The sequence below is a fragment of the Athene noctua genome, chromosome 9 (assembly GCF_965140245.1).
Source record: "Athene noctua chromosome 9, bAthNoc1.hap1.1, whole genome shotgun sequence".
Classification (NCBI taxonomy): Eukaryota; Metazoa; Chordata; class Aves; order Strigiformes; family Strigidae; genus Athene; species Athene noctua.
In genome coordinates, this window is record NC_134045.1 from 16,137,722 (window position 1) to 16,160,812 (window position 23,091).

Below are 23,091 nucleotides of genomic sequence, written 5' to 3' on the forward strand. Positions count from 1 at the left end.
GCAGAAGATTTTGTCACCTTGATTTGAAGGAAGTTGTTTGTGTTAATGCTTAAAGGTAATGTGAGACAAGGCAAGCTCTTTACTTTAGAACACACGTTGTGCCATTGATGTACACAGTACAGTAAATATAACAAACAAAGAATCCACTGTATTTACACTGACCACAAATGCATTTGCAAAATAGGATTATTTGCAATCCAGTAAAATAGTACTGCTTTTAGGCAGAAACCCTGTGTGATCAGTGAAGTGCGCTCCTCAACTTTTCTTACCATTTATCAACCCAACACATTCCTCTCCATTTTTTTTAATGCCTTCCATTAATAGTTAAGAAAAACCTAGGGAAAACAAACACTCTATTCCTGATTGTTTATTCACCAGTCTCTTAGGAACCATAATTACGTCTCGCAGGAATTGTGTGTTTTATCATACTGTATATCTTAAAGAGCCACTTTAGGTAAAATAACAAGGAGTGCCTTATGAAGGAAAATTGGATTCATTTTAAGACTTTTTTTAACCCTCCAAAGAATGGCTCTTTGTTTACTTCTTTAGTGCATGTGGCAACTTGCCCAAGTAAATACTATGCTGCATAAATACCAGAGATTGGTATTTATGATATTACATAAACATACTCTGAATAATGACTCGTTGTTGCAGTGAAGAAGAACACAAGCAATATACATTGCAGTCAATGCATTATTTCTCATCACAGTATTAAGTGGCGCTGAATCGTTGTAGTACAAAATGATACTGAGATTAGAGAGGAAAAGTCCTGTAGCATTGTTTAGCACATCAGAGTTTACTAAACAATATGGAAAACAGCCAAAACAGGAAGGTGATGAGGATAAGAAACACAGCAGGTTAGTCATCAATATGCAGGGGTGAGGAATCAGTGGTTAAGTATATTTTGGGGTTGACTGGCAAAAGGTTTATTGCTCTTTAAACTAAAATCTCATCCAGTACACCACAGTTACAACAAGGAGCTGAGCCCTCAGGGTTCATACTCCCAGCCTGCAGTGATACTCAGGTCCACTTATGGCAATAGGATGTTGATACCAGTTTTCCACTCATGGAGGCACACTTTCAGGTGGCTTTATTTCTCAGCGTCTTAGTTTATACATCTACAGTTTAATTAAACATTTACCTGCATCTCAGCAAAATTCTGTGTGTGCAAGGATTTGTGTGAACAAAAATGTCACCGTGTCACAGCTTTGCATTACTGACAAATGTTGGCTCCCCTGCTACATGGGGTTCAGATCTGAGAAATCAAAATCCCAAAGGGAAAATGTGTATGCCAAACCTTCTCTTTGAAAACCAGTGGGGTATCAACAAACTGTTTTTCAAATCCATGGTTGTAGTCTGTCTTGTTCAAACAGCAAAAATAAAATATACTCAAATCCTCAAAGGGCCACTGAACCACCCCTTTGAAAAGGATGATTACAATTGTCACCCATAATAATGCACTAGCCTAAAAGTGTGACTCTTTGAAATTTTTCCCTTTCCCTGAAGCAGCCACAGCCCTTCAGGAACAGCAGAGGAATCCCAAAGGCAGAGTATGTCCACAAAATGGGTGGTTGATCCTCCTAAAATGCAGAAGTTTGGGAGGTGCTCTGTGCTGTGTTCACCTTACCTCATGAATGCAAGTTTGCATGTTGTGACAGAGGGGTGGCTTCTTGTATTTACTGTGGTTTATCATCATCAGACATTTCCTCCCTAGGTGTAAATAAAGGGATGAATTAAGGAGTACCACTTCTTTGTTCCTGCTCTCTCACCTGAGAAGATAGCACTGGATGTTCCCAGCAGCCTCGCAAAATTCATGGGTTTACAGAAACCTCTGCACTACCTCATGGTTAGTAGCTGTTTATTGTGGTTATTAAACTGTACCTTATTCCTCTAATTTTTACTAGTTCCTCGTTTTGCTTCTTTAGTCAAAACCCACTGTGTTTAAGCAGAGCTGTGTTTTGATATCCTGGGTGCCATCTCTTATGCATTCCATCTCCTATGCAAGGTCTTACTGGGTAAATGGAACCCTCACTGGCTTTTTCATCCTTGCACTTCACCGTTTTTGTATGGAATAGGAGGGAACACAGACGATGGGAGAATAGAAGGCTGCTAGTCTGCAAGGAGCAATGTTTAGAGGATGTGTCCTGGGCCATAACCGAAATGCATGGCCGTAGTTAGCTGAGGTTCTGCTAGCAAGCCTGGGAATGGCTGTGGTGCCCTCTGTGCTGTTTTGGATGACGGAAGATTTATGCCTGGGCCACTTGCAGACAGCTGCCTAAAGCACTGCAGGTCCAGGCAGAAAGCTACACCTTCAAGGTTTGTCCTTATTTCCTGTTTTCCCAGAAAAAAAACGGAGCAGTAAAGTATATCAGCAAAGTCGAAAAAACAAGAAATATATCAAATTACAAATTCAATCATGCTTCTATTTTTTTTATTAGTATTATTATTAATTCAGTGGCTCTGGCCAAAGCCTCCAGTTTTATGGTGTTTGGTGCTCTTCAAACACATGCTGGGATATCATGCTGAGACATCATTCCTTTATTTCAAGATTTCACTTATCTCAAAACACATATAGAAACCTGTCCTGGGCAGTTTTAACCCAAATTCTTTCCTCATGTTTGGGGTCTGCTATTCTCTCCTCCTGGGAGCCTGGGAGATGAGATGGCAGACTAAGGTCAGCACCAAAGCTTGATAACAAGCAAGCCCCATCCAAGCCCCACAGAAGTCAGTGGGAAGGCTTGGGTGGACAGCTGTGGTTTTGACTCAGGCCCAGAGATACTAGAAAATAACAAAGGGGACAGAAGGAAAAAGCTTGGTCAGCTTTGGGGGTTATTCCTCATGTCTTTTAAAAGGAATAAATATATGGTTTTTGTTATGAATTTCTCTGAGAAGTTGTTTGTGCTCCCAGTCAGCCATGTCATAGCAATGTGCCTGTGTGATGGAGGCAGAGAAATGCTGAGCTTACAGGTTTAAACATCCTTTTTTCAGTATAGTTCATGGCAAGGAACTGTGAGTCACCAGTCTTCTCTCTAACATACTGGTCTGCTCTGCGTAAAAGCACACATACAGTTTGCATAAGCAGGAGGATCACGCTAACAAAGAATGATAGCACTGCTTAAGTAGTTAAGTTGGTTATTTATCCATTTAAATGTATGTGGATCAAGACATTTTTCTGTGATCTAAAGCGGCTGCCAAACCTCTGATTAGTTTGTAACTCTTATTGTGTCTTGTCTCATTCTTTTGTTTCACACAAAAGGATGCAGACGCAATTTCACTGACAGTTGCTTTGAAAACAGCAGCCGTCTGTAGCACCTCCCAAAGAAGAAAACAGGCAAGAGACTGCAACTGCATTTCATTCCTTTATTTCTGCATAAGTAAACTGCACGCCCATGATCTCAGCACTCACTGTGCCTGTAGAAATGCACAACCCCCCCTCCTGTTCTAGTCAAAATGTACATATGTGGGCCTAGTCCACAGGCAGCCCTTACAAATCAGGCTAGGTTTTATACTTTTCAGAAGTTCAGCTATCTAAACAAGGCAATTATGTTTTGGCTCCTTCCCCTAACTATTGCTGCACAAGTGAGTACCCACATGATTGCAGAAGGTAGAGAAGGATGAGGCAAACTCAGCATATAACATTTACTGAAACGGCTTAGAAAAGGATCTTAATAACTTGAAGATGATATCACAGCCATTCAGTGGTGCTGCTTCCTTCTGCCACTCCCCACATACGCAAACAAAGCAAATTCTGTCTCCCAATTTCACTCATTGTGGTTTGTACAACGATTGACATTTTTCAGATATCTTTTCTGTTATTTTTCAAATACCTTTTCTATTATTTTTGTTGACCAGAAAGCAAAAAGATAAATAAACCTGCAAACCAGACAAGGCCAAGGGTTAACTAAAGTTATCTGACAGGCAGGAAGTTGACATCCAGTTACCAAATCAAGAGACTGGCCTCTTTTCTTGGCCAGTTCAATGTCAGATTTTTTTGAGTCCTGAAAAATATTAACTGCTGTGTGGAAGAAGATATGTCTTCCCTGCACCTCAGCTATCCTGAGAGGTAAGAATGGTTCATAGTAAGGATTGTCTGCTCCACAGATAATGTTTGTTTTTAAAATGTTTCAAGATTCTCAAATCAAAGGGGATATATGGACCATATCCACAAATACATTACGTTAAGACAAGACACACAGCTTTAGATGTATGTAGACAGGAAAAAAATACAAAATTATTTATTGAACTTTGTACAGTTCTGCGCAGTGTTAAACGTCATTAAAATCCAAAATTGCATTTTAATTCTCCAGTTCAGTATATCACCAGCAAGGCACACTCTTCCAGCACTGTAGTGTCACCAGAGGAGCTGAGAATTATCCCAGACAGAAAGTGGGGGCTGCAAAGGAAGTGCTGTTAAGTCAGATGGCACTGAGACTGGAAGGGGTGCATGGGCCCAAATAGGATCCTTAGCCAAACACATGGGAACTGCATCTTTCTTGCCATATGCCTCAAGAGTCAGAGGACAGGAGCACCACCATTCCTGCCACCCGCTGTCTGAGAGCAAGGAGGGGCAGGGATGGCATCCATCAACATTCAGGTTTTGTAGTGGTTGTCACCTGCCCTGTTCCAGCTGTGACAGGAGCCACTGAGCCACAACGACGTACATGTTCAGCATACCCCTGTTCTAGCTGGTCCCCTCTAGCCCACAGTTCAGGGTACCCCACATCCCCCACAGCTCACTGAGAACACTTGGCCTTGGCTTTACATCTCTGTGGTCTCTTGGCCCCTTTTCTCTCAGCCAGATCTCTGTTTGGATGTAGGGATCAAAGAGTCTTTGACTGACTGTAGGTGAAAGAAAAATGCACAAGAGAAGCTCCCTGAGAAAAGCCAGACTGATGACTATGTTATCTGTTCTATGTATATATATATAGAGCTTTTCCTGACATTCCTTCTAATTGCTGTGTTGTGGTAGGATTGTGCTCTTGAATTTCTAGACAGAAATATGCCGAAAAAATTGCTTTTTCACTCAGCGCTGTGCAGCCTGTCCTTTCTGATGCAGATGTCTGTGAAATGACTTATGTACATTTGAGCATAAGACCACATAAAGGTATATCACTGTATACTTCCCCACTGTACAAAAGCTCCTGTTGCTCTGCACCATTCAGGGTTTGCCTCATCTCTGTGGTACAGCTCACCTGTCCAACTTCAGACCATGACAAGGAATTTACTGGAGATTATCTGAAGAAAAGCTTAGTACCAGTGTGAAAGGTACTCAGTAGCTCTACAAGAGATGTGGTGTCAGAGATGTCAAAGAGCAGTCACAGCTGGATAATGAACTACAACAATGGCCTGGATTCCCCCATAGTTGATACAGTTGATAATCCTGAAAATACCAGAACCTACAACCTCTGGGCAGCTATACTCAGCAGTTAGATGCCACATCATATAAAGCCACAAGTATCAGTGGATATAATGATAACATATTTAGTGTACTTAAGTGTGTTATCCACAGAATATTTTCATTAAAATCAATAGTATACAAGAGTTTATCTTAAAAAATAAATAAATCTCAATGTTCTTGTCAGATGCCTCCAAGTGAATCACTAGTCATTCCTGCTCACTGAAGTCAACTGATTTTTTTTCCTATCTGCAAATGCTCTAAACTCAACCTGTGATCTAAAGAAAACAGGCAGTGTACTTTCATTTGCATCAGTGTGTTAATGAAGATTCTGCAATCGGATTTTATCTGAACAGGTGATTAATTGCATTGCTGCACGAGTGCAAGTGGAATTCAGGTCCATCTCCCATCCCTGTGTTTGTCTCTCTGTGTAGTAAAGGGGTTCAGTTTGGTTTGTTTTTTAAAAAAAAAAAAAGCTTGACTTCTGTCAAGCATGCAGCTTTGACATGAACCTGGGTCTGTTGTTCAAGTTCAATTTTTTACCACTTTGCTCCCATAACCTTAACTACCTTTTTTTAAGAAAACTGAGATCAGCCTCATTGATGATACTATGTGAGTCAGAGACGTGTCAGAGACTAGAAGTGTGATAGCTGTTCTCCTGCAACCACAGGCATCCAACTGTTATTATTTATGTACCATCAACAACGGGACATGCTCAGACTTGAAGGACTAGTGCTGACCTTCCCTTGCTAATCATTTATACACTCCTTGTTTTGAGTGCTCCACCTTAAGTTTTCTCATGACTCACTTTCTCTCTGGAGTGAACAAATAAATCCTGAAGGACTCTGTACACTTCCAAGTGTGTAACCGTTCCCCTCATACTCACCTTGTTCTCAGCAACAGAAGCTCTCCAGGTAGTAGTGCTATTTATTATGGTGTGACCTCAGAGCTGTAGGACATAGAGAGCTGAGAGGATGGTGGTGTTCAGGCTGTTTTGGGCTTCTCCTGCTGAATGTCAACCCAACAGGTTGCTACAAGGAAGTCATAAAGCTCCTCTGCTCTCTGGAGATAGTGAAGTTGGACATTTATAGTTCACCCTCCAAACAGGGAACCTCATATCATATCATGGAATCATAGAATGGTTTGGGCTGGAAGGGACCTTAAAGACCACCTAGTCCCACCCCCCTGCCCTGGGCAGGGACACCTTCCACCAGCCCAGGTTGCCCAAAGCCCCGTCCAGCCTGGCCTTGAACCCTGCCAGGGAGGGGGCAGCCACAGCTGCTCTGGGAAACCTCTGCCAGTGTCTCACCACCCTCACAGGGAAGAATTTCTTCTAGTACCTAACCTAAATCTACCCTCTTTCAGTTTAAAACTGTTACCCTTGACCTATCCCTACACCCCCTGACCAAGAGTCCCTCCCCACCTTTCCTGTAGCCCCTTTCAGTATTGGGAGGCCGCTCTAAGGTCTCCCCGGAGCCTTCTCTTCTCCAGGCTGAACACCCCCAACTCTCTCAGCCTGTCCTCACAGGGGAGCTGCTCCAGCCCCTGAGCATCTTCATGGCCTCCTCTGGACCCGCTTGAGCAGGTCCATCTCCTTCTTCTATTGGTGCCCCCAGAGCTGGGCACAGCACTGCAGGGGGGGTCTGATGAAAGCAGAGTAGAGGGGGAGAATCCCTTCCCTCGCCCTGCTGCCCACACTGCTCTGGATGCAGCCCAGGACATGGTTGGCTTTCTAGGCTGTGAGTGCATGTTGCTGGCTCATAGTTTTCCATTCACTCATACCCCCAAGACCCTCTTTGCAGGGCTATTCAGGTATAGATACCTTGACCATAGTCAAAGGCTTATTGAAGCAAAATGAAACCTGATTATATCTCATAGGGATGTATATATTTGCCCTTCTACCTTAGATATATAGCCATGTATATCCATGTGCATATATACATATGTATATACATAAATGTGTGTGTTTATAAATACACATGCATTTTTTTAAACCTTTTTTGCTCATTGTGCATAGCTGAGAACTCTTAAGGTGACTCACTGAATGAGCACTTGAAGACTTCTTTATCTGGAGGGAACAGTAGATTGAGGAGACCTATTTCTGGGCTGTTCAGATTGGAAGACCTCATGCTGGACACTCAAATGCTGAGGCTGCTGCTGATAATTCTTATCTTATTTGTATTGACTGGTAGATCTGCTAAGTGGGGCTTAGTGCTGAGATCTCCACTTCCCTTGCGCTGCTTTTGTGAGAAATAAGCGGTAAATAGTTGCCAATTCTTTGAACATACAATGAGTGTACAGGAGTGAATATTATGAATAGTACAAATATTATGGAATATAGCAATAATGGAAAAGCACTGATTTTGTCATTAATGAGACATGCAGCAGTTCACAAACAAGACCATGAGTTTGAGAAACTTTGCAGAAGCCAAGATGACAGGAGAGAATATAGGTACAAGAAGGTGCAAGGAAATACCATCTTGCCTTTGTCCTTTCCTCGTGTAGCTCTTCCCCAAGAGGCATTGAAGGGAAGTGGTGGGGGAAGGACCTCCCCACTGCAGGTTTGTGGGGAGCTTTGGAGAGAGCCAGTCTGCCTTGGGCAGGGTTGACTTGGCTGTGGGGTCAGAGGTGGAGGGAGGGGAGAAACATCTTTTGGCTTATGTTCAGCAGAGGCTGTGGGGCTGAGGCTTAATTGTAGGGCCTTGGGATAGGCCAGCAAGGGTGGGGGACACATCAAAATGTAATTGGAAAAGAGAGAGGCTTGATCTAACATGCTAAGAGCATTGCTGCCCTAATGGTCCCTGGTCGAGACACATCTAATGGGATGGAGCTTCACCACAGCAGTCACAGGGGAGCAAAGTTAGAAGTAGGGCACTATGGGTTGGTCCAGTGTGAGGGAGTAACAGCAGGGCTATGATGCAGAGCAGGATGTGGTTCTTTTAATTCCTTCCCCTTGTCCCATTGTTTCCTTCCCAGGCGTGCACAAAATCTTCCTCTGCCCCTCCCTCCCAGCTCAGCTTTTCTCCTCTCTTTGGCTTTTTGTCCTTCCCTGTTGTAGAGCCAAGCTCACCAGTATATACCCACACCCAGTGCAGTGGGGACTTTCCCACATGGAGTTAAATTTGCCTTCTTTTGACTATTTCTCCCTATCTGGGACCCATATGTCAAGCAAAACAATTGTTAATGGGGTTAGTTCATTACTTTGGCATGGGGTAGCAGGAGGCAGGGTCACAAATAAGTTCTTCAGAAAAGGTTGTATTTCACATCTGTGCCCATTAGTTGTGCGGGGGGGGGTGGGGGGTGGGGGGGGGTGGGGGGGGGTGGAGAGCTCATTTTTGTATATTTACAGGTCCTGGTCACACCACAATGCCCAGGCTATGGGTGTCCTCCCTATCAGAAGATGCTAGGAAGGTCCAGGAGTTAGGAGCACAGGCAAATCTTGCCTGCCTGGGACATAAAGGACATGACCTGTCCTGCCATTAGCTTTTAGAGCCAGACTCTCCCTAGCTTCAGAGGATGTTTTATGTGTGTGTAAGGAACGGTGGCAAGGTCAGGGCTAGATTGCTTCACATCACCAAAATACAAATTTATACTTTCATCCTAGAGCAAGGCTTGTGCAACAAGACAAAATGGAATAACATAAAAGCTGGGAGCCAGAGCACACTGCAACATCACTGGAGAAAATACCCCAACAGCCCCACAGGAAGGTGACGCTGAATCTGCTGTCAGTTTAATCACGGGTTTCTCTTATTACCACAGACATGACCCTAAAGCTTTCCTTTGCATGCTAAAGGTGCCACCTTTGACACTGAGAGGTGCAGTGCAGTAGAACTACTTCTTTTAATGGAAGTTCCCAGGCAACATACCAGTACTCTACAAACAGGTGCATTTATGGTCTTTCAGGTACAAACAGGCATGATTTGTGATCCAGAGGAGGATGTGGTTCTTTCCATTCGCTCTCCCTGTCCACTTCTTAACCTTCCAAAGCATACGTGAAATGGCCCAGCAATGTAATCTTCCCAGGGCTGGTAAACAATATTCCTGTTCTAAATTACTTGAGTAACTTCACCAAAAATTACTGAAATACCTACAAGCATGGGCTATTAATCATTCTGCAAAATACTAGGGTAGCTTTACTAGTATAACTCAAGTCCAGCAATTGTAAGGTTTAGTCAAATCTCTGCTGCTGAGTTTGTGCTCTTTTGTTACCAACTCCATTTTAAAACATTGTAAACATTGAACTGTTTGTAAACTGGGAAAAATTCCTTTCTCCAAATTTGAAATACATTTTCCCATACTGATCTTGCACCAAAACAGGCAGCATTCACACTGGAAGAGGACCTTATGCTAAATTCTTGTGCTGTGCTGAAAAAATACATCTCTCCAGACAGGTGCAGACAGCCCTGAACTTGCTTTGCTCACGCTCTGAGATGTTTGGATGCGTGCCGGCCCTGCAGCCGTGTTACACAGCACAGCGCCTGAGCCTTGCCATGTGCTCTCAGTGAGACCAGACAACTAGAGAACAACATTTTTCAGAAACCTCCTTGGGTCTGACACTGAAGAGCATGACTGTTCTGTGGTCTTGTGGTACATCTGACAATATGACCATGCTCACATGTGCAAAGCCAGCTGCCATCTGGGTTGCAATATTAAAAACATTAAAAAATTAAAGGCACATTATGTCCAGCAACAGCCCCAAGGTGTACTGGAACAGGTGTGCCAAATGCAGCAATTTATAATGAAGCAGCAAGTTACAGCCCTATTCTTTTGACTGTTTTCTGTCAGCTAGCTCAGGAAGAAGTATTTGTGGCATTCTCGTTGGGCTCATAGTTCCTGGCCTTATTTCTTAGGGACTGTAAACAGGGGAGTGCTTTTCGTATGAGCTTGGCTACTATCGAGGGTTTTTTTTCCCGTAGTAAAGTGTATCAGGAAGGGAGAGAGGGAGATGCAGAAACTGCTGTATGCACAATTATATTTATGAAGTCTTGTATTTAACTGTTTCTCCACCTGCCCGGTAATATATTGTATGGTTTTGTTTGCTTCCTCCATTCAAGGCTCTTAAAATGCCTTGTAGACAAAATTGGTGGTGAGCAGTAGTTTTTTTATTAGATCAACAGGTAAACAAGCAAACTGATAGATAAATAAACAAACATGTTTGGGGGCACAAAGGTCTGTTTCCATTCTAAAGTGATATTCAGCAGAAGCAGCAATTTTCAGTGGTAAATACAGGCTAAGAAGTTCTGTGAGGTCAGGTACCAATGTCCTTTGGTTCTCCCAGGCTACTGGGGAGGCAGCCAGTGTCTCATTGCTGCTGCAGCGGGGCAGACTGAAGCACAGAGAGGTGGGCTGGCTTTCTCAAGGCTATGTGCCAGTTCTGGAAGATTGAGAAAGTCCCGATCCAGGACTCCCAGTCTTTAGTAAGTCCATAAAACCACATTTTCTCCTCTTGTGGCCAGTATTGTCTCAACAATATTTTCAATTGCTCTCATATAAAGCCCCTTTTTTCCCTGGGATGTTAACGTTGGCATATAGGTGTTTTCTATCAACCTTCTACAGCAGATTCAAGTTGTTCTGAAAAAGGAATTAAGTAAGGAAGTTTTACTACAAAAAAGCCATCACTTCAAGGCACATCCCTAAAGGAATACTTTGTGATCCAAAGTATCATTGCATATCACTGCATTGGCAATTTGTCCTTAGTCAAAGCCCTTCCATGTTTCTTCCTAGAACATTAACATGGATTTAATCATCAGTTCAAACATCTAGTGAGATAAAACTTCCTTCTAAAAATGGGTTGAGTGAAAGGGACATTAAGTTATTTATCTTGCATTTTTAATGGTATTTTTGAAGCATTTAATGGTAGTTTTGAAGCATTGATAATTATGCAGGTTATTGGTGTTGCCTCCCCTCCAGTGACAAGGACAAAATTTGGAAGAGTTTCACGCTGGTCTTGGGAGAACAAGAACAGGATGTCTTGTTCCCTGCGTGGGATTTATTCTAGATTCATTATTATTTCCAGGTAACCTCTTCATCTGGCTGTTTGTCCTGCTGTCCCCCTGGCTGTATGTTGTTAACCTAAAGATCCTTAGAGGAAGTTGCAAGGTGGCTCAGACTTTACCATCCTAAAGCTCAGGTAATGGAAGTAAATGACATTTTTTCCAACTTTCTCAACAGGAGCACCGCTTGCCATTACCACAGCTAGCTGTGTCCTTAAACCGCAACCCAAAGCATTTTGAGAGCCTGGCATCCTTCTCCGAGGTCTCCAGAGCCATGGCTGTGATGGCAAGAGCCGTTGCTTGGTGGTACCAAGATGATGAAGAGCTCCCAGTTGTTATGCTGCTGTACAGGTGCACCAGAAGTTGGCTGTGAACATGGGTGACTGTCTCTGTGAGCCCAGCGAGAAACCCGGTGAGTTTTGCGCAAGTGCGTGCCTCGGCACCAGCCACACGTCAGAGGTCTGCAGCCCCCTTCCTAGCAGGACACAGGCTGCCCTCTAAATGCAGGGGAGTCTTGCAATCCCGGCCAAGATGAGGCTTTAGAGTGGTATTTTAGAAGTACAGGTTTCAAATTATTGGTTATCCCAAACTTACTGCCTACTACGGACAGTCCTAAAGGCTAGGTAGGGCCTCCTCTGGCACTGCCCTCTCTGTGTACAGAGAGCAGTCACCTGGCAGGAGCAAGCCTGGGTCACGCACGGCACTGCCGTTGTCACAGCGTCCAAAGCTCTCCCAGGCGGTGGAGTGGGGCTCCTCTGGCCAAGCTTGCACCAAAGCTGTGGAGCAGGGTGAGTCCAAATGTCATTTCAAGGGACATTTTTATTTCTAACCACCTGCTGTGGCAGCAGCTCTTACTTCCAAAGCAAGCTTTTTCTGTTATGGGTTTTTTTTCCTTTCTTTGTAGTTTAGTTAAAGTAATTGTGAATGTAAGTGTACAGCTGGCTTCTGTATAAGAAAAAACACACACGGCTGCAAGCAGGAGGCTGCCCTGTCAGCGCTGCTACCCAGAGCAGCCAGGGCTGGCTCACCCGCAGACCCGCATGTCCCCATCCTCAGCCTCGCAGCAGCGGAGCTGTCTGGGATGCTTTGTGCCAACGCCAACTCCCTTCTGCCGCTGCCAAAACGCTTGCAGGCCCAGTGTTGTCCTGGTATCATGGCAAGAGCCCTCGGGGAGGTGGTCTAGTGGCTCCCGGCGAGCGTCCCGGCCGAGGCAGGCATCACCTGGCCACCCGCCTTGGCCGCTGGGCGATTCCTGGCAGAGGTGACTCACAGGCAGGGAACCCTGCGAGGGCCCTGGCACATGCCTGCACTGAAACACTGCCTACAGCCTCCTGCCTCTGCCCAGCTCGCCCTTCCTGCCGCCTTTCCCCCGGGGTCCTAACTCCCGACTTTGTTGCTCTATAAACATAATAACAATAATTATTCTCTCATTGGACACATAGCCATCTTCTTTGTTTGCAGGCTTAGATAAATATCATTCAAATCATGGAGTCTGATTCATGAGTCAGGACGATGGCAGCCCTCCAAAACCTCCTTGCCCATGGAGAGTGTGTTTGTGTGAGAGAGATAGAGAGTTTCACTGTACGAAGAGTAAGAAACTGGAAGCCAAGTGAATTAAATACAAAGCAGATAATTATGTGTAATTCATTTACTGACTAATGATTGCACCTGGTACGGAGGTTTATGAATTCATTTGACTCTGCATAGGTTCTCAAAAACAATCTCCCTGCTACAAGATAAAAACTAGGCTGACATTTCTTAACAGACCAGTGTTTACATTAGTGTTATTGTAAGATTCTACCTTTTTGGCTTATTTTGTATTTTATCTCGTGAAATTTCACTTTTCCAGGTTCCTCTGGTACCTCTTTGACAGTGACAATTGCTCAGTGCTGGTCGGGGCTGGGTGCCACTGCAGAATGAAGCCATCAGGCTGCTCCTGAAAGCTTTGCAGTGCAATTAGACGTGGCACTTATCTCCCATGTGCTGCAGCCAAACATTGTCACGGAGACTGTGCCTTTGGCAGGGGAATGGCAGGTCATGGCCCCCTTCCCCCTCTGCTGGGATCACTGGCAAATTGGCATCTTCGAAAGGTGTCACCCATGGTTGTCACCGCAGCCTGATGCCATCAGCTCCTTCCAGCGGAACACCAGCAGGCGGTACCAACCTTCACCAGCTAACGCCTGGGGGGATTTCAGGTTGGAGACCCAAAGACAAAGCCTTTAACTGGGTGAAAAAGCTTGTGCTAGCCCAGTGAAACCCGGTGAAACCCAGCAGTGATGTCTCAGTGTTGATGTCAGCCTGAAGACTGCAGCCTGTGTGACACTGCTCACGCCTGGCGCTCAGCCCCGGCGACCTGGGCGAGCGGTGCTGGGGCACGGCCGCTGTGCTGCCAGAGGGGAGGTGTGAGCCATGCTGGGCAGAGCAACCTGCCCGAAGCCTCACTCAGTGCCTGCAGCGGCAGAGGTGCTACCTGAGGTGATGTTCGTACCAAGTGGTGGAAGCAAAAGAGCTTTTCCAGTTGTGTTCCCTGTTCAGTCACTAGGCATAAGCTGACGTCCCTCTCCCAGCCGGTTAAAGTGCTAGAGGCAGCTCACCTTAACCATCCCCTCTGCCCGCCCCAACTAAACTATACACTCAGTTGCTTGTGTCCCCTGTGATGGTGGTTCATCAAATCAACAGACAATTTCCTGCTGAGACTGTCTGGACCACGATATAACTGGGATTCATTTTTTTATTAGTTTTAAGCACAGGGTGCATGAGAGGTAAATGTACAGGTTTGTGCACAGGGGAGAGGGCTACGTCTGCAGGCATGGGATGAACACACATTTCTATGCTATGTCCTTTAAGACTGACTTTGAGAAGGGCACAAACCAAGAATGACATGTAAGGGAAAGGGGAAAGTTATTTGGCAGTTTGAATAGAGACTATTCAATAAATCATGAGGTGATCACACTGAAGGAAGAAAACCCAATAAGCTGATTGCATGTACATACACTTTCTAGCGTTATTTGCCATCGCATGTTTACCGAAGTGTAACATGGTGCAGCTGAGCTCACGGCTGCCAGTAAAATAGCTGTAGTATCAGGTGTAACTCGCATTGCTGCAAGAACACACACTCGGAGGTTTCTCCTTGGAACTGTCACCAGCCTTGGTGCGTGGTGATGGGAGAGAGTGACCTGCATGCAGGGCGCAGCCAGGAGTCCCTCCGCACGGCGCCCAGGCTGCACCGCCGGGTCCCTGCGGGGGGATGGCCCCAGCCCCGCAGCCCTCTTGGGCAAGTGGAGGAGGTGCTGCTCTCTCCATCTGTGGCAGCCCGGTAATGAAAACATCAGCAACAAAAAAAAGTACCCCATGCTCTGCTATTTTTGATCTATTTGTAATTAGAAAAGCCCAAACCAGCTTATCTTGTTCACACAAATATTCCCATTGACTAAAGTGCAGTCAGCATGCGCTTTAATTTTGAGCCTATGCAATCCTTTTCCGATGAAGATCTGGCAAGCCAGAACAGATTGCAGTCTGTGAGATACTTGCAGTACGATAGTATTTTACCTGTAGGTGGATCCTCATTTTAGATAGTGAGATGCAGAGCCAACGAGCCTGATTCACTGCTGCGTTACTCCAGCTTTTCAGCAGAATAACACCACTGAATCATCAGCAAAGTTGAAATAACAAACTTAAAATGGGAGCATTGTGTCTAAGTTTGCAGCATGTGTATGGAAATGACGAGCTCCTTCTTGCAGAACCATTAACCTATACGGATTTTTTCTCAGTTCAAAATGTATCAGGAATATGACAATGTGTGCAGGATAAAGTTTTACATGTCAAAATTAAAATGCAACAGCTAGCATGGGACTCTGATGTGGTGATCAATTTTTTTTAAATTCAGAAAAAGAGGATTTTTGAGAAAAGAGCTTAAACAGCTTTTAAAAAGATGCATTTTTGATGCAGTTCATTTCTATGCACCAGAGGGTCACCAAGTAAAGCTTAGAAATGAGTTAAAAAACTAGTCCTAGTTTCATCACAGTTTATGAAAATACTCACCAAGCAATTGGGAAGAACTGAGCAATTGTGATCTTTTTTTTTTTTTTTGCAGGTAGTGCTCTGGAAAAGCCAACTAAAGGCAGTAAGCAAGCTTGCAATTAGTAGTTCTAATTATAAAGTATATACATAAAACAATGTAGCATCATAAATAAAGGCCAAATTCAAATGATGCAACAGGAACAGTAGAACATCATATAAAGATGGACAAAGAGAAATGCTTCTAAATTATCAGTATTTTTTCTAATAACAGCAACAACAAAATAATAGCAGTGCTTTGTTCTATTGTATGTAACTTTTACAATAACCCTGTCTCAGTGCCACCTATTGCACATGCTTCTGTTGTAGACCAGAGTCTTCCGTGGATGACGTTCAGTCACAGTGTCAGGCTCCGTAATGAGAGACTGTCACCAGCACAGGCTGGAGTGGGCGCCTGTGGCCCAAACAGCGGGCTCAGGCCACCTGTGTCATTTGTCTTTATCAGGGGACTGCTTCACGACTCACTTCCATCTCCATCACTGAAAGCAGCTACCAAATGCCACAGCTGCTTTTTTTTTTTTTTTTTTTTTGAGTTTGAGCCCATATGCTTTCTAGGTAAACCAGATTTATGTCAAATGCAGGCTGTGGAGCTTGAACAAGGACTGACTGAAGTACAACGCAGGGGACTGTGCTCAATAGCCTGCAGGCCGTTTAGGTATGTGCACACCCTAAGCTCCACCAAACGGACACCGCGTTCTGCACAACTATGGAAAAGTGAAACGCCAGCGTCCTGGAGCAGCATCTCTGTAGCTCTCCTCTGAACAAAGCGTGTGCAATAGCAGAGCGGGATTACCTGCTGCACTGCTTCCAGAACTGCTCTCAAAACAAAGTCCTGGATGCAACTAGAGAAGGTGAAGAGACATAATACCTTAGGGAAATGTTTTTATTTATTCTCCTTGGGTGCATACATGGCAATCACCCATGCAGCATGATCCAGGATGTTGAAAACCATTTCATTATGTTCTATAAATAAAGGACTGATGTGGTTCAATTGTATCAATTATGCAACTCTTCTAAGTGGTGTAGTCAAGGGTAAATGCAGGCGAAGGACACTCCCTTTGTACCCACTTCGACTCTTGGGTATTTCTAGTATTTGCCTGCTCCTTATATACCACAGACAGATGAATCTACCCACTTTTATTTACCACTGTACCACTGACTCCTCTTTGGTCAAAAGCTTTTCCTATGCACAGATGACACAACGAAATAGAAAATGGAAGTCAAGACACTGCTATGTGTTAGTCTGTTGTGCAAGATGTAAGTGTGGCTGTACAGTAATTTCGAGCAAAGCATCGGTTTTAAACAATGTTTAAACTGACACCATTATTATGCAATATAGTTAATTATGGCTAGAAGGGCATTTGAGGTTAGTTGGCGCTACCTTTGTCCATTTTATAATTACACTAAGAAGAGGATGACTAAGTTGTGCCTAAGCTAATTGTATCCATTTGGTTTTATCCCTCTTCTTCACCATTGTAAGTCACTTGCATTCTGAACTGTAAGTTTTTTTGAGGGGTTTGGGTGCATTTGTGCTGAATACAATGGAGCTCAGTGCTGACTGGGCAGCCTCAGGTAATATTGCAATAGTAGCATTAACAATAGCAATAATAATTACAGCTAGTCTAAGCGTTAAGCACAAAACAAATGTCACTTTTTTTCCTGCCACTACTACAGTTACCTGCAAGAGATTTAGCCTCATCTGCTCCTGCTCTGTGTGTTCGAGGATGCGCTTGTGCAGCGAGAAGAGAAAGCTTCGCAGCGTGACGTGGTGTCCTCCAGACGTGCCGTGAACCCAGCAGACACCTCCAGGGAGCAGCTGGGGACGGCGACAAGCTGGCACCGCAGCCCGGGCTGGGCCCACCCTCCTGCCGAGGGTGCCGGGGCTCGGTACTCACGGGGTGCCCGGCGCGGCCCAGCTGCCCGGGCGGATGGCGCTGGGCGCCCCCAGCAGCGGCCGGGCCCCTGCTCCCCGGCCCGCCGCACGGCGCAGAGCTGCTCCTCTGCGCTGCCGGGTTGCTGCGGGTGTCCGAGCCGTGGCGCGGACACCGCTCACCCGGGCTCCGGGGCCGGGCCGGCGGAGCCCAGCCGCACCCGCGGAGTGCCGCGCTCGGGCTGAGCAGCCGCCCCGGAGCGGCGCGGGCAGCCCCCGCGCACCCGCCAGACACGCGGCCCAGGGGTAGAGGCGGTAAACGGTCTCTTCTGGATGTTACCTGGCAGTGTCGGCATTAAAAACAACCAACCAACCCCAATGACAATAGATTTACCCCGGAAAGGCATTTGGTAAGGCATGGTCTTGTTTGGCTACAACAAAAGGCTGGAGTCTTCAGTTGATGGCTGGAAACTGGATTGCACTTATGTAAAATAGAACTGCCTGCAAGCGCTGAATGCTGTAATTAACAGGCAGTTTTAGAAATTATTGGCTAATGCCATTTAATAGAAATACTGCCAACTATTGTTGTAAAAACTCAGTTTGCTCCTTCGGTGGTAATATAAAATGACTCAACATGGCTTCACTGAGAAGAGATACCTTTGCCTGTTACGTATCGTTACCCACATTTTTAGAGTGGTTTAACATGACAATTCAAATTTTGAAATGTATGTTTTCCAAAACTTACTAGAGGGCCAACTGCCTTCTGAGCAATCACAATACTGGTGATACAACCTGGCCTCTTTATCGTAACATGGTGTTACTGACCCAGTCCCGCTCCCACAGCAGCCAAGGTGCTTTTGCCACTGATGGTGTTCAAGCCGTAGTGAGTTTTAAGGTTTCTGTAACAGGCAGATATGTTCAGGTGAGCTTGAGAAGCTCTGTCTGGAGCACTTCCCTTCCAGTGTGTACAGTATCACTCAGAGAATTCATTCACATTTTTGGTAACAAACTCTCCAAGTCCGACTGGAGAATACAGGTAGCTCTGAGATAACATGCTTTGCTCATGTGATGCCACTGGTATATCACCTAAGAACATTTTCACAACACTGCAATAGTGACTGAGAGGTTATTTCTCAAACCTTGTCACCCAGAAGGTACCAGCTGAAAAGTTTCTGTTTGATTGCTAAAGAGTAGAAAGCAACAAATGAATATTGGCAAATCTTAGATGAGGCATCATGTGGATGTTGCACACCTCAGCCTAACACCCACCTTCACTTCAGGGAAAGGAGAAACCAGACCTGCAGACACACTAATCGCCTCCTGGTCTGAGAGTTCCCACTCACCTGTTTGGAAATGAACTCCAGAACCTCACTGCTTTCTATTTACGACAGCCAGTAATCATGTAGTGCTTCCAGAGTCATTAACTGCGCCCCTATTACAGCATTTTGTGATGCCTTTTAATGTATAGAGTTAGAAGAAAAGGCAGTCTGGGTGGAGATTGACCTTCCTGATATAAGAAGGGAGGTAAAGCCCTCTCCCTGTTCAGCTGGAAGTGGCACAAAGGTGAGGCTCCACCGATGTGTGGAGGGCTCCACAGCGTGGGTGTCTGACCCACCAAAGCAGCTCCAGCTGCAGCCCTGGGCTCTCGAGGCAAGGCTCGGGCAGTCAGTGTCAGGCCAAACTAGAGCTCCCAAAGCCTGGTTTCTGGCTGCAGCCACTGCCGAGTTTAAGCACAAAGACTCTGTGCATCCTTTCAAGGGCAAGAGGCGATGCCCTTGTTTCTGAAGGCAGGCACATGGGCATGGACACTCAGCGATGGGCGACAACTTTCAGACATGGCTGAAGTAAGCAAGACAGGCGTGCAGGCAGCACCAGGGGGTTTTGGGTACCCCACCCCACTGGCTTTCAGTAGCACCGACCATGAGAAGCCCTTGGAGAACCCCGTGAAACCCAGCCCACTGTCCAACGCAGGCTACAGCCCCCTAAGCTGAAATGCTGGTTAACGTGTATGTAAGCGGCATGGCACCTGCAGCCGCTGCTCTGCAGCGATCCCAGGCAGCAGAGCTCAGCAACTTCCCCGAGCCCCTTTTGCAGACCCACGTACTGGCCTGCGTATGGCCTCAGCGAGGAGCAGAGCCTCGGGAGAGGAAGGCTGGCCCCAGAACACACCCCCGGGTCTGGAGGCTGGGGGGTGCTAGTGCCGGGGCCAGAAATGAAACCGATGGCAGTAAACTTACGGGTGCGTGGCAGGGCTGCTGTTAGCCTTATCCATGAGCCTCCTCATCAGCACTGTCCCATTAGTTGACATGTCACCTGCCTGATTCAGGTGACGCTGATACTACAGTATCAGCTCATAAAGGTGGTGAAGCTGGTGTATTAACAAGTAACACCGAGTGAATTGCTTTCCCCTTCGTGCATTGCTGTCTCTGCTCTATTCACTCCATTGATCTAGGCACTAAAAGACAATTTATTCCCTTGTCCAGTCCCCATCCATCATTCTAGCAGGAGAATTCTTGTCCACCGGCTACAAACAGTGAGGATGTGAATGCACCTTCTCTTTTGAAATGCTACTCCATCCTCCCACACCTATTTCTCCTTTGCTAACTCCATCCAGCCATGCCCAGGACCTACACCCACTCTGATCCCAACTCACTGATGAACATACATGAAAACAGACCTTGCTAAATAGATTGCAGCTCCTGTTCCACAGCTGTGTTTATATGGAATCTACACCTGCTCCATGACTGAGAGCCCCCGTAACTGGGTGGATAAGGACTCCAGGGTTTAGCGCTCGCTCCACAGAAGAGGTTACTCACCACTGCACTCAGCACCGCAGCTCTGAGCTGCTCCAGGACTGAGCCACATGGAGGCTACAGCCGGTCCTGATGAGGTGTTTGGGACCATCCCCCGTGGGGGGGGTGTGTCACACAACCTGGACGAGGAGACAAGGAGATGGCTGAACGCCCCGGGAACCCCTGACTGTTCCAGAGGGCTCCCGTGGGCCTTCCTGCAGACTGTGTTACAGCTGGAGCATCCCTGTGTGGCTGAGGGTGCACTAGAGCCCCTCGCCTGGCGCCTCCTGCCCTCCCTGCCAGGGAGAGCCCCCTGTGCTGCTGCCTGGGGCCTGATAGGCTCGGCCTCGCTTCGCTTAAAAGTTTTCCACTTTGTACCAACAACCTCCTGCAAAGATGGAGGCGGTGAGCAAACAGAAAGCTCGGCTCACCCTTCAAAAGCTGAAGGGAGGAGAAGTTACCTCGTGCTGGTACTGTAGTGGCTCAGCACTGATGCCATAAATAAAAGGAAGTGTGTTCGACATTTTAGGTTTCTTGTTTGGTAAACTGTACAGTTAGAGTCTGAATAAACTGCTTTTGTCAATTTTATTACCTTTCTGATATGAAAATAAATAAACTTAAACAAAGAAGGAGTGGAGACCTGCCAAGCCAGCCTCGCTCAATAAGAACTACAGTGACAAGGGAATAATTTTGTCCTAAAGCTGAGAGGACAAAATTATAAGCTTTCAGGAAGGCAAAGCCCCTCCAGAAGGAGCTGTGTTTTACAAAGGAGGATCTAGAGTAAAAGAATTTAAAAGGGGACTCTTCCAAACAGAAAGGAAAAACCAAAAGTGCCATAAAACTTTTGCTACCAGAACTGCTTTCTGGTTTGATGGGAAGGCTGCATGCAAATAGCTGCTGAGAAATAGGAGCGTGGCAAGGTAATATCAATTAAGAATTTTAACGATCATTAAAAAAAAAAAAATCACAAGTAAATGATACAGTGTACTAAGCAACTTTTACTAAGCTGAATATAAAACAGACATCAAGATGACATGCTTTTACTTTGCAATTAATCTCAAGGCTTACCACTCCAATGCCAACAAAGGAACTTCCAGCAGGCAGCAACACATAATTACCGCTGGGCAGAGGCGAATCAACCACTTTCCATCATGAAGCCAAGGAGAGACCCTCAGACCATCGGCTAAAGGTGGGTGGTGGGTGAATAAGAGCGTTACTTTCTGCTAGACTCCAATCAGGACACCACACCTTGTGATAGTATCTCTGTAATAAGCAAACAACTCTAAATGATATTGTGTCAGTGCAGGAGGGTGACCCAGCCAGTCAGGTTTCAGTAATGCACGAGGGACCGCAACGCACAGGTACTTGCACTCTCCTTGGGACCTCGGGGGCCTCAGCCCGCCGTCAGAGGAATCCACACCCTGAGACTGTGTCTCCTTCATTAGAAGTGCACATGGCTCCACAGCAGCGCTGACACTACACAAATGTCCTATTTGCTCTTCTGTGCATCACTGTTAAAAGTCTTCTAATGTGCTAGTAAGGAGATTACAAATGTAAGTTCATCCCAGAAATACAGTCACATTAGTGTGGGCACAGCAAAAGTTGACAGGTTTATGTATGTTTCTTCTAATTAGCCTGGCATGCTCGATGCTGCATGCCCAAGTGTTCCCACGGGGTCATTTCCCCCCACCACTGCACCCGCCTCTTTCCTCAGTCACAAATTACACGGCCCCGTCCCAGTCAGAGGGGTCGTGTCCGCTCTGCCAAGCCTGGCCAGCTGGGAAGGCCCATGAGTCCCACGAGGCCCTCCACGAGGCTGGCCCATGGCTGCACCCACCAGCATTTCCAGGAGTTTTGTTTCCCACAGACAGGCAGCGATGCAGGGGATGTGGCAGATGCTGTGGCTGCAGCCGGGCCGCTGCGGCAGGAGGGAGCCCCCCGCCACTCAAGGGCCCCCAGCTTGGCAAAGCAGCATTTGTCCTGCTCTGGCTCCACAGTCAGATCTGGTGGCTTTCCAAACATTTTGTTTCTTACTTTCTATAGCAGTTCTTCCCTCAGTACTGTACATGAGACCCCAGTGAGCCAAAGTTATACCTAGTGGAACTCAACTGTCTTCTGTGAATTCAAACCACTACAGGCCACTGCGCAAATGTCTACTCTGGTGGGTGCCTGGCCCTTCCTGTTGACTGAACTGCTCACGCTCTCTAGAAACAGCCATGCCTGTCCCTTGTGCTCCATGCAGATGACCTCACCCCTTCTTCCTTAGTTTTTGCTTTTACTCAAACTGAATCCTGGCCAGGTGCCGGGATCTGACAGCACCATACTCTACTGTCCATTGGCTCAGTAACCACCTTCCTCCTCTTTTCCCATTTCCTCCCCTTAGGGCTCCTGCCCTGAGGTAACACAAAGGCCATGGAAACAACAGCTGGGAGATCATCCTTGGTGGCGAGGCTGGGAAAAAAGGGATTCCCAAGAGGAGAAATAGGTGTGTCCTGGTTAGGTTGCTTCTGAGTTTGCCCTGCTCAGCCTCTCCCTTCCTCAACCAACACTGCAGACTCATGCTGAAGGTCTCACAAACTCAACACATGTAACCAACAGGCTGCTTCTGAAAAGGGATTAGCCAAAGCATTAGCAAAGATGAAGATGTCTTATATAAGATATCTGTACATTTTTCCGGGAATATTATGGAGCAAGTTCACATAGAAGCCACGTCCAGATACAAGAATGTTGCTAGGAAGAGCCAGAATGGAAATACTACAGACAAATTGTACCCATCCAACATGGTTGTCACCTGGGCTGGACAGACGAGGCGGGGGAAGCCATGGATGTCACTTACTTTGGTTTTAGCACGGCCTTAGACACCATCTCCCATATGGGTCAAACTGGGTGGTATCACCTGAAGGGAGAGACCACAACCTGGCTCAAAAAAGCTCATGGCTGGGTCATGAAGCTCAAGGGATAATA

The 23,091-nt window shown here is 46.1% G+C and overlaps 1 long non-coding RNA gene across 1 annotated transcript in view; it reads left to right on the plus strand.

Moving 5' to 3' along the window:
• LOC141963752 (uncharacterized) overlaps positions 1-17,900 on the plus strand; it is a 200,412-nt gene extending 182,512 nt beyond the window's left edge. The window contains exons 3-4 of the long non-coding RNA XR_012634199.1: positions 11,567-11,800; positions 17,140-17,900. This is a non-coding gene — a long non-coding RNA (uncharacterized LOC141963752). The remainder of the gene's footprint in view (positions 1-11,566; positions 11,801-17,139) is intronic.
• Positions 17,901-23,091: the final 5,191 nt, after the last annotated feature.